General features: G+C 47.8%; 2 non-coding genes across 2 annotated transcripts; one reads left to right on the forward strand and one right to left on the reverse strand.

The window, feature by feature from the left end:
• Positions 1–2,833: 2,833 nt before the first annotated feature.
• Positions 2,834–2,915, reverse strand: TRNAS-UGA. Its single transcript has one exon. It is a non-coding gene; the product is annotated as a tRNA-Ser (tRNA).
• A 7,405-nt stretch (positions 2,916–10,320) lies between these two features.
• TRNAQ-CUG lies at positions 10,321–10,392 on the forward strand. Its single transcript has one exon. It is a non-coding gene; the product is annotated as a tRNA-Gln (tRNA).
• The last annotated feature ends 1,774 nt before the right edge of the window (positions 10,393–12,166 follow it).

The following is a 12,166-nucleotide window of genomic DNA, read 5'->3' on the forward strand; positions in this document are numbered from 1 at the left end:
GGAAAGGGGATGCCATGGCAGCCACACCTGGGGTAGCTTAGCTAGCCTCTCGACCTGTACAGGTCCACCTGGATGTGAAAAAGAAAAATGAGTATGAAATAGACAATCCAAGAGAAAAACGAGCAGAAAGTTCAACAGGTCTTTCAGAAAAAAAGGATATCCAAAGAATCAATAAACATATGGAAGGATGATCTTCTTCATCAGTCACCAGAAAAACTGAAAAGTAAAACAATTTGATTCCACTACTGTATTCCTCAGAGTTCTGCAGAGAGAGAGAACCAGTGGGATGTGGATGTATATGGAGCTTTATCTTAAGGAATTGGCTCACAAGATTATGGGAGTTGTGGCAAGTCCAAAATCGCAAGGTGGGCAGCAGGCTGGGGACCCAGGAAGAGCCAGCACTGTAATTCAAGCCTGAAAACTACCTGCTGGGGTTGGGTGGTATCGGTCTTTTGTTTCATTGATGCCCACCCAGATTATGGAGAGCAAAGTCCACCAATTCAATTTAATCTTCTCCCAAACACCGTCACAGAAACATCACAGAAACACAGAATGACGACTGACCACATATCTGGGCACCATGGCCCACCAGCCTGGCATATAAAACTAACCGTCACAACTATTTTCCTATTTGAAAGGTTAAACTAACAAAAAGCAGGCAATATACCAAGTGTTCTCAAGGATGTGTGTTGTTTTGTTTTTCTATAAACAAAAGCTCTGTTCCTATCTGGACCTTTTCTTTCCACTTTCCTTTGCATGCAAATCAGAGTACTGAGTCTCTGAATTTATACTTTTTTCCCCAAATCAATAAAAAAAACCCCAGATTAATGTTCTTAGTCCCTGAATGTTCAGGAGAACATATGAAGAGAGGGCAGGGACCAGAGAACCTTCCCCTGGAGTCTCCAGGTTGTACCAGACAGAGACATCAAACACGGTAAGTATTGGCAGGAAACTGTGCTATTCGATTTGGGAGGTTTTCTCTAACTGATCTGATTTTCATTTTTTTATTTTAAAATCCTACTTCTTTACATTCTGTGTTGTTTGACGTGCATTTCTAACTACCTTCGGACCAAAACAGACAAGTAATGAAGTGAAACCGAAACTTACAGATGCGATACCATGTGTGACAGCACACAGCAGATAAAGCCTACCTGGCCGCCATGTGTGAGACAAGCTCCCTGTGCCCACCTTCCTTGCATTCCCCTTTATTTGTAGCTTTTATGGCAATATCATGGAGGAATTCCACATGGACTCACGTTCTGAAGATAAGACCACTGACTGTCCCAGTCATTTATTAAATTTACATATTCTGATCACCATTGCCACGGATCTCTGTCCACAATTTCTGCTCTAAAATTCTCCTGTGACTAATCCTGGCCTCAAAAGTCCCCTCCTTGAGACACAGACTCTTTCCGACTAAGATTCTCTCTTGCTGAGTAAGTCTGATACACCCTGTTTACCAGAATCAACAGGCTTCCCTGATGGGTTTTGTATGGGGCTCCGCAAGGATTTTGCTTTTAGTCTCAAACCAGAAATACTCCTGGGCTTGGCAGCCTTAAATCCACTTCCTGTGGTTTAACAGAGCGTTCCCACTCCTGGGCTCTGGAGTTTTCAGGCTGAGAAGAGAGAATAGATGTGGTGCTCCTCTTTATAAACTAATCATTCATATGAAGTGACAATAACAATCACTTCTTATCACTCAAAAACAGGTAACACCTCATTGCTGTCCACTGACATTCTGCAAGCTTGCGCTAGCAGAACACTCAGTGCACTATGGGTAACAACCCCATACTCCAGACCAACCACTTAGACTTATCTATGGAGGCAAAAATCTGAATAAGAGAGCTAGGCAGTAACATTAATTTCCAACTGTAGACAGTAGCAATGAAAACACCTGGTCTGCCCCCACACCCGCCCCAACTTTTGGTTCCCTGGGTACAGACCCAAACTGAGGGTCCAAGCCCAGCCCTGCCTCTTACTAGCTGGGTGAACTTGGCCATGGTATTTTACTCCTGTGGGTGTCAGTTTCCAGATTTATAAACTACGGGTAATAATAGTATTCATTTCTTATGAATGTGATCACACACGCTAACACACTTAAAGCACTTGGAAATACGTCTGTAATGTCTGATAAGTAGGAACTGAGATGAAAGTCATTCCTGTGTATAAACAACAGCAGGACTGCGTCACTAACCACTGGCTTTTAAGAAGTGTGTTTCCTGTAGTATCTGTGACCAGTGAGCTCACAACCACACTTAAGAAGGTCCTTGGTCTACATTCCATTTTACTGGGCAGTGTTGGTTGAGTCAAGCTTCGGTTTCTTATTCTGTAATGGGACGGATGTCACCTGCGCCATGGGGTTATATTGGTGATTAAATTAAACGATGTCGTGCATATAATGCCAACTCAGTGCTTGCGACCTAGTAAGGATTCGAAAAAAAAAAAATTGATAGCTGTTAGAGTAAATACTGCTTTGTACATCTTGAGTTCTATATGGTAGCAAGGAAAACACCTTGAGTCCGGGAGAGGATGGGGATCTGGCTGATGCTGAGAACCCAAGTTGGCTATGACCCATAATTGAGGAAAAGGAATAGCCCTCCTCAAATCAGGTATAATATTCGGTGACCTTCCCACCCTCGCAGAGGCACTCATCCACTTAACGCTGAGGGTCAGATACCGCGGTGTTTGGAATTGGAGGAACAGATCCAACCTGACCCAGGGAAACGGGTGACCGGCAACGCAGAGGGAGACCAGCAGGGACTAGAAGGCAGAAGTTCCCGTTGCGATCGGCCTGCAAGTGGGCGGCAGCAGTAGGAAGGAAGCTTTGTAAAACCGTAGCCGGCAGGATTCGAACCTGCGCGGGGAGACCCCAATGGATTTCAAGTCCATCGCCTTAACCACTCGGCCACGACTACCTGCGGGCAGGGGCCCCTTGTCAGCGACTTTGAAGGTGCGCCACCTCAGAGGTACCCGACCACCTTTCTCCGCGGCGCGACAGCACGCTGTAATGTGAGGAAGGGAGAGGCGGTTCGTGAGTCACTGCTAAGTCTGCGAGCGAGGAATCCCCTGCGTCCACTCAGGGCTGCTCAGTCCTGGGTGAAACGCGTGGCGCAATCGCAAATCCACATTCGGCGGGGCGCGTGGAATTCGGAGAAGTCGTGGGAGCCGCAGGGGACGGTCTGTGCCCAGAACTCCCGCCCGGGTCACCGCCGACTGCCCGCCCGCAGCGAGGCACCTCGGAGCAGGTGGCGTCCCCTGCGACCTCGGGCCTGCGGACGCCAGCGGTGCCTGGAAGCGGCCTGGAAGGAACTGGAGTGGTTCGCGTTTGCTTTCCGCGCTCCACACCAAGACCCCGGTATCTCGGATGGCTGCGCCCCCTGCGCGCCGTCCCTGCTCGGGAAGGGCTGGCTGAGGTCGGGCTTGGGCGGGGGCGGGAGGGTCCAGGAACAGAAGGCGACGCTGGGGAGGTCCCCGCTCGTCGCTTCCCCAGAGAGGGAAGCCCGAGCCTGGCGCATGGGGGCGAAGCAGCTCACACCGGGGTTTCGGGCCTCGGGACACTGTCCGCGCCTCACACACAGCGGGGTGTGAACACCGCCGACTCCATCTAGCCCCGTGGGCCGAATGGTTCCCGCCCGTAGACCCGATGCAGGGACGCCCTACAGAACCGGGTTCTTCTTTGAATGGAAAATGCAGGGGCCTGGGGTTGAGCCCTGGGAATTGAAGTACTTGATGAAAACACCGTCACAGCCGACTCGGACAGACCTCCAGGTACAATCCGGAGAAACCTTCCAGGTCTGAGGCCCTCGGTGACTCTCCCACATTGCTTTCGTTGAGGGCCGGCAGAGGGCTGCGCCCCTGGTGGGTTCGAGTATGTGGCCCAGGAAGAAACGCTGCAATCCGACCCCTCCCGCCTGTGAATGAGACTTTACTTGAAAACACTCTTTGCTGATGCAATCAAGATAAAGCGAGGTCATTCTGGATTGGGTTGGGCCCCAAATCCAATGACAGTATCCTCATAAGGGGAGGGAGATTTGGAGACACACGAACAGACACACGGGGACAAAGGCCATGTCAGAAGGATGCAGGGCTGGGAGCAAGGCAGGTGCAAATGTAGGCAGGCCAGGCAGGAAGCCTTGACACAGTCTCCCTCAGACCTTCTAGAAAAAACTAACCTTGCAGACCCCTTGAATTCGGGTTTCTGGTGTCTGGATCTGTGAGAGGAGAAATTTCTGTTGTTTTAGGCCACTCACTCTATGGTAATTTGTTAGGGCAGCCCTAGGACGCTAATATAGCTCCTTCCCTTTGTGCTTGGAACAAGGTCCTTGTTCTCAGTCGTGCTTCTCAATTCCACCAAGGAAGCTCACAAATGGTTACTTCCTTCACATGGCAACCTTACTTTGGAGAGAACTCTTCTAGGGAAATAATCCAAACTAAAGGGAATTATTTGTGTGCAAAAACTTCTATGCTACTTTTAGTTATAATAATACCATAATTAAAACATCTCCACCAATGGAGGGGAAGGGTATATAACTTACGTTATCTATGGCTGGAAGAATGTTGCGAAGCTATTGAAAGTGATATTTTGGAAGAGGTTGTGATAGCTTAGGGAAGAAGCACATGATAAAATGTTAACTGAAAAGAGCCAGATTAAAACTGTATGTAATATATGACCTTGAGTATGTACAATTTTGCTTTATACATATTTGGAAGTCGAGGGGGGATATCCCAAAGTATTGGGTTTGAGGGTTGTGGGTTTTTTTCCCCTGTGTTTTGCTATGATTTGAAGCATATGTCATTACTGAAGTCTTTACAATGAAGAAGCAGAAATAATGACATTATTGCTGGACTGAGAAGGAGGGATTCTCTACACACGAGACTTCAGCATTATTCAGTAGCCACGCATGGGCTCAAGCGGCCATCATGCAAAGACACTACTTGTTAATTATGTTGGTGAGGCCAAGTTTTACAGAGAGGTTGAGTGCTGGGCCAAGGTCACAGAGCTGGCTCCTGAAAGCGAGGGCAGGGTTGCAGCTGGGACATCTGAATTCGGCGTAGGGAGGGTTTAGAGCAGGAAAATGCTGCATTCATTTTGGCTTTTGTTGTTGTTCTTGTTTTAATAGGTTTTGTCAATCCATTTTGCTTTTAAAATTAAATATGTGTAATTTATAATGATAATGATGATAATCATAATAATTTGAGAAATAATTTGGGAGATTGAAGTCCAAAGCCAGCTACAAAGGTGAGGCTGTGGCTGGAAGAGACGGCCTTTCGGATGTTCAGATTTTGAGAAAGAGTCCTCAACAAATGACTGTATAGGCTGCTGTGTGTGTGTACACACTTTCCTCAGCTGCACAAGACAGCCAGCACCAAACAGAAACCCTTAAAATGCTCTATAATGGATGATCTCAGTTACAGTATTTTTCAGAGCAAGGTCTTCTGCTCTTGGCCTTGTTTACTTAGGAAAAGATTTTTCTTATAAATTAAAATAGGCCAGTTTTGTTTTGTTTTGTTTTTTAATGCGGCAGGAGAGTGGCGCCAGACCAGAGGCGACTTGTCAGAGGCTCTGCTCCTGGGCTCCAGGCATCACTCAGACACCGAAAGTGATCCCGGAAGGCCTGGAGGGAGAATCATCCAAATGGTCAGGATGGGAACCAAACTTGAGCTTGGAGTGGTAAAAAGGATTAGAAAAACCCATCTCCTGCCTGAGGGTGCTGGCAGAAAGCCAGCCCTGAAAGAGCAGCCCAGACACCAGGAAGGCCACAATTTTTACTCATCTACATGTATGCTCACAATGAAACCACTTGAAAAATACTGCCAGTTCGGGACCAGAAGGGCTTTTGTGGGGTTTCTCCCCAGAGAGAGAGAGAGAGAAAGAGAGAGTACCACCAGACGCACGGGGTGGTGGGCGGGGGAGGGGGTAGGCGGGCAGAGGGAGAGGGAGGATCTTAAGCAGGCTCCACACCCAGCACCGAGCCCCACACGGGGTCCTATCCCACAACCCCGAGATCATGACCTGAGCCAGAATCAAGAGTCAGATGCTTAAGCAACTAAGCCACCCAGGCGCCCCAGTTTTTTTGTTTTTTAACTCTCTCCGTGTCTTTCTCGTGAACATGTATGCCAAGAGGTGAATGGAGGCTAAACGCACACTGCAATGATTCCTCACACCGGGAACACACGTGTGATCGGGAAGTAGAGCTGCGACCACGACCCAGAAGCTTCCTCCCGCCCCACCCCCATCCACAGATTGCTGAGTGTGTTTTAGGTTAAAATGATCATCCTACGATGTGTGGTTTTCTGTCCCTTCTGGTATATTCCACTTTGTTTATCATTCTGTCCTTTGATGCTTCCCTCTTATATCTTGTCTGCTTGTGTATTGATTGAATATTTCTACATTATTCTTTTGATTTGCTTTTGATGGGGAGCCGAGAGATCACCGCAGATAGTCCTAACCAAACAATTCTTATACTGATATTTTACCGTTTTCCCAGACAATGCAAAGGACTTAACATTAGAAAAATGGGATTCTATTCATCTCTGTCTCGAGGGACGTCTAAATTCATTGTTTGCATCCATATGAATTCTACATTCATTTCTCCTCTAGAAGACGTTCACATTGTTTTATGCAGCCAATATTTACTTAGATCTGACTCTCATGTACCCTTGTTACTCAGATTTTCTATGTCTTCCTCTGGGGAGTTTTCTACTTTCTGTCTCTATTTTCAGGAGCAGCAAAGCCTCCTGGCTGGTCTATGAGATACTTGTGACTTGGGGGTAACAGGAAAAAAAAAAACCAAGGAAACTAGGTTTAAATGACACAGGATTTGGAAAACTTACTGAGAGTCATGAGAGGAAAGAGCTGTCTGGCCTCGGCCCTCCATTCACGTGGCCAGTGCTTCAGCAGAACATAAAGATCACAATTTAAGGGGTTCCTCCCAGTGGGGCCCGGGAGAAGCTGCAGCACACATTACAGTTACCCTGTGATAAAAATAAGCCTAGTCCTCTCCCTTCTCTTTGACCTGCTTATGTCTGAGTCAAATCTCCCCAAACTGTGTTACCAGGAATGTGCACCCCAACAGCCCTCTGAGAACTAATCTGACTAGTATTTTCCATTCAGTCGTGGACACAACTTTGATGTAATTTACAAGATGAGTATTAATGAAAAACTTAGCCACGATTAAAAGGTGAATTTACTTTAGCAGTACGATGCTTAATTTCTACTTAAAGAATTTGGTTTTGGTTGTTAAAAATCAGGTTAGGTGACATAGGACAATCTCCAAACGCAGGAGGTTCATAGCCTGGGGCCTATGGACTTTACGCCGTTCCACAGACACTCTGAACTCGTTTGCAAAATGATATGCGTGTGTATCTAGGGGTTCCTTCGTGGGAAAAGGGGTTTCACAGATTTTATTCCATATGATCTGGAATTCAGAGTAGAAAAAATGTACCATGAATCTCTGTTCTAATGACTTCGTTATCTTGGGGAAGAGGAGAAGAATTTTTCAGCTATATTTTATTTGGGGGAAATAAACAAGATTCCTATGAATGAGCACGAGTACTTCAAAGCAATTCCCAGAGACTGGTCCCAGCGACTTCTCTGATGCCGGACTGACCTCGGTCTGGCAGGGAACTTACCATTCCACTGAGGCTGATTCTCCAGTGCTCCCTGACGTCATCTGTGATGCTCCCTGATGTGCCTGGCTCAGAGTGGGCCCTCGAGGCCTAAAGCAACCTTGGAGCTCTGGCCTGAACCAAGGTCTCAGTCCACCAACAAACCATCAAATCTTCTCTTTCACTTTCCTCATGGATCACTGCCCAGACAACCAGTCCATACACTGTGTCCCTATCTTGCATCTTCTCCCTGAAAAAGTGGGAGCCCAGACCCCCTTCAGAACAGTCACTTCAATCTCTGCTCAAATGTAAACGTCCAGTTTTTATTCTTATTGGAAGAATATGCGATTAGCCTCCAGCCACCTGCTGGATTCCTGGACTCATGGATTCATAATTTTAGTCTATTCCATCACGATTAGCCCCAAATCTCCAAGGGCAGAGCCAGGGCTTGGTGTCCTGCTAACTGCTGGGCCCACAGCAGAGCAGACCAGTGGGCCGGCATATGAACTCCTCCTTCCAAATTCCTCCAACTCTCTGTGCTCTGAGGCCCTGTGGGTTCTGCAGGCCTTAGCACTGGGTCTGATAATGGGGCTCGTTAGTTACAGGGGAGGGCACTGTGCTGGCGCACATTGCAAACCAGAGTTCCGACTTCCCTTTGAAGAAATCATTTCATTTGGCCACTTTCTTGTTCTTACTCCCTAAAGCAATAGTTTCTACTTATTTGGGATGATAGAACAGAGAGCGCCTATATCCCCCACACTCAGTTTCTCCTAGGATTAAAATCTTTCCTGAGTGTGGCACATTTATTACCATCAATGAATAAATATTTACACATTATTATTAACTAAAGTCCAAAAATTATTCCAATCTCCCTGGTTTCTACATCATGTCCTTTTTGGTTCCTGGATCTGATCCAGAATATCACGGTGTATTTACTCATCGTTTTCTCCTTAGCCTCCCCTCGGCTGTGGCAGTTTCTCAGATTTTCCTTGTTTTTAAACAATCCTGACAGTTTGCGAGGCTGCTCGGGTGTTTTGTGAAGTCCCTCATTTCCTCGATGTTTTTCTCATAATTAAACAGGAGTTATGGGCTTGGAGGAGAGAAATCACAGAAGAAAAGAGCCATTTCGTGTTCATCATTTATACCATGTGAAGGGTATATACTATCAAAAATGACTCAACGCTGCCCAAGTTGACCCTGGCCCGTGGCTGAAACTGTGCGTGTCGGGTTCCTTCTCGGCTTAGCCTGTCTTTCCCCGTCCGGTGCTGTGCTCTCTAGAAGCAACACTGCGCAGAGCTGGCGGTTAGGGCGTGAGGAGTTAGGTGATCGGGATTCTCCTGCGCGGGAGGCCGGGGCCGGCTCCTCCACATCGGGAAAGGGGCTAGAACCAGGCGGTGGGAACTGGGAGGTAGTATTCACGCTCACTCATTAGGATTTACTTCCCAGATGTCGCTTCTCCCCCATTTATTTATTCATATATATATGTAAATATATAAATTTTTATATATTTATATAATTATAAATTTAATATATATATGTATATATAAATATATACATATATATTTTTTTTCTTTTTCCTTTTTCGGGCAGAGAGCCCGGAATCTGGTCCCAGCCCTCGCCCCTGCAGATGCTCACGGTGAACGTGTTGCGGCGACCAGAAGTTGCGTCGTGTTGAAAGCGCTCCAGAGTCTGGGGTCTCCGTTCCTCGGGCTTCTGGAAAGCACGTCGCTGACCCACCCGGCAGGAGAGGCTCACTCCGTCTTTCCGCTGGTGAGGGGGGGCCCGGGACCTCGGGGACCGCGAGGACACCGAGCGGCTGACATGCCTGGACGCGGGCTCCGTGCCTCTCGCCGCGGGCTGCCACCTGCGCCTCTTCCGGAAGCATTTCCTTCCCCAGACGGCTCTCTGGCACCGAAATGACCTCGGCTGGACGCCGCGGCCCCTCCGGGGGTCTTGCTGGGAAGGTTCGAGGCCTGACACCCGCGACTGTCACTCTCGGTGGAGATGATTTGCTGCTGTCCTCAGCCCTTCGGGGGACCGTCTGGCATCGCTTCTGTCCCCCTCGCGACGCAGGGAGTCGTTACTGCCGCGCCGCTCGGGGAAGGCTCGCGGCTGCGGCCGGGAAGAGCCCGGTCGAAGCCCCCAGGAACAGCCCTGCGGGGAAGGCCGCGGGTTCGGATCCTGCTCTCCCCCGCGGCGGCGCGGGAGCAGAAGGCTTCTCTGTCCCCCGCGGGGCCGCACGGGCCGGGACCGCCCGGCTTTGGGCGTCAAACGACGACCTCCGCAGTGTGCGGGTCCCGAGACTAACGTGCGGGGGCGGAAGGAGCGCGAGGCCTGTGGGTCCCGCGGCGCTGGGCGGATGGAGACCGCGGCCGCGCGCAGGTGCAGCCCGGCCCGCCCGCGCGGGAGGGGCCGCCGCACCTGTGTCTGGGCCGGAGGGCGGGGGCGGGGGGGGGCGCGCAAGGAGCCCCGCCCTCCGCAGAGAGGCCGGGCGGCGCCCACAAGCACGGACCCGTGTCATTTGTCCCTAGAAACCGATTTGCTTTGGGACGTTGCCCGAAGCGCCCTGTGCACGCGGGGAAAGGCCCGTGTGTCACGGAGGCAGATATTAGAAACTGGGACCCGAATTTCAGCTTTTCTAAAGACTCCTCGAGTTCAGAAGTGGAGACGCATCCTGTCAGGAAGGAGCGCTGTCACCCATTCTCACTGTGGGGTTCCATGGTGTAATGGTTAGCACTCTGGACTCTGAATCCAGCGATCCGAGTTCAAATCTCGGTGGAACCTGAGTCTTTTTCTATTTTAAGTTTCCCTTTTAGGGATGGTTGGCAAGGGACCCCCAATTCGCAGGAACCCAGAGCGTAATCCTGAAGAGGAGGATACCCCTGGGCTCTGTGTGGACCCCACTGACTGCACGCTGCATTGTTCAGAGTAGAGGACCATCCTCCCCCTCCATTTCCTCTCCTACCTAACAGATATTCTGCGACACAATTTTGAGTTGAGTTGAACTTCTCCTGATTTATTGCTTTACAAAATGTAATGAGCTCCCTTCGTGCAGAAGGCTGCCACAAAATTGAGGGAGAAGAAAACTTCTCATGAATACAATACTTTTCTGCTCAGAGAGAATGAGGCTTCATAACGTCCATTAGGTACGATGACCTGAATTTATGGGAAATTTTCATTTTCCACTGAGAAATGGAGACTTGTGAAAATCTATTCATACTTTAAATGAAGAATTTCTTGAACTGTCTCAGATATTTGAACAGTACTGAATGCCCACATGTAAACTTGAAGCACTTGTGGATGGAGTAAATAAAGATCCAGATACATTTTCTAAACGTTTCCACTGTTGCTTTGGTCATTTCTGTAACACCGAGCCACGACATGGAATTGTTGTCCATGAAGAATACGTCCCACAGAAATCAGAGCTTTCAGTTGTATCCTAGGTTATCTCTGTGACCATTTTATTTTCATAACTGAATGTTCCAAATTGCAAGTTAATTCATTTTCTGGTAAATGTCTGCATGTGTCACAACTTAAGGCAGGACAAGGTACTGAGATCCTCAAGAAGTAATTCCAAAGTCTTTCCTTAGTTTTATTTCATCTATCGTATGTCTAAAAATTGTATATTTTTATTCCAAGATTCAAAGTGTCAGGCTATACATTATCTTCTGGGTCTTACTTTTTCACTTAGCAATACATTGCTAAAATTAATTGTTACCTTTGTTGCAATAGCTGCCATTCATTACTCCTTCATTCATGAATAATGCTCTACTGTGTCAATATACTGCCGTCATTCATCCACCTTTTTGTCAATGGGAAACTCAACATAATTTTATGTAATATGAATTTGGTTTTGAATTACGTCAGCGCCAGGGTCAGGGAAATTGAAATTGTTTTAGGGCAGAGGAAATCTGGGCTGCAGTAACCACACAGTTAGCTGAGAATTGTAACTTTGAGCTATCTTGTTCTCCCTCCAAATGCTTGGGCACAGTAATAATCACTCACCCTTCTATATTATACTACCCAAGTCTCTAAATTACTCCTAATCCTTCGATTCCTAGAGTTAACTGTCAGCAGTTCTCTGCAGCTCTGTCCCCCCACATGTGTGCCATTGCTAGGCCCTACGCCACACCGCCTCTAACAGCTTCCGTAGCTTACCGGAACTTAGCCTTTCCGAGAAGTAATTCTGCAGAGGACCTATGCCACCTGTTTCTTTCTTCTGAAGGAAGAAATCTTGCTTTCGTCCATCTGATGGGCAAAGCTTAGGGCACATGCCTGCATTCTAGCTGCACAGAAGGAGGGAATTAAGTTCTGTCCTGAGCATGTGCGTTCAAAGCTAGGCAACTTCTTCCTAATAAACGAAGTCTGAGCCACAGTAGTCTGCTATGTTTGTCAACGCGAAAATGAACTACGACCCCACTGTCATAACTTCCCAAACGTTTGTTTCCACTATTTGTCTCACGCATTATGATTCATCCACAGAAAGTTATTAAACACACCAAACTAAAGAATTCTGTCATTAAGAAGTAAATTATGCAAAAGATCACTTCAAAAAAAC

This window comes from Meles meles, chromosome 5, assembly GCF_922984935.1.
Source record: "Meles meles chromosome 5, mMelMel3.1 paternal haplotype, whole genome shotgun sequence".
Lineage (NCBI taxonomy): Eukaryota > Metazoa > Chordata > Mammalia > Carnivora > Mustelidae > Meles > Meles meles.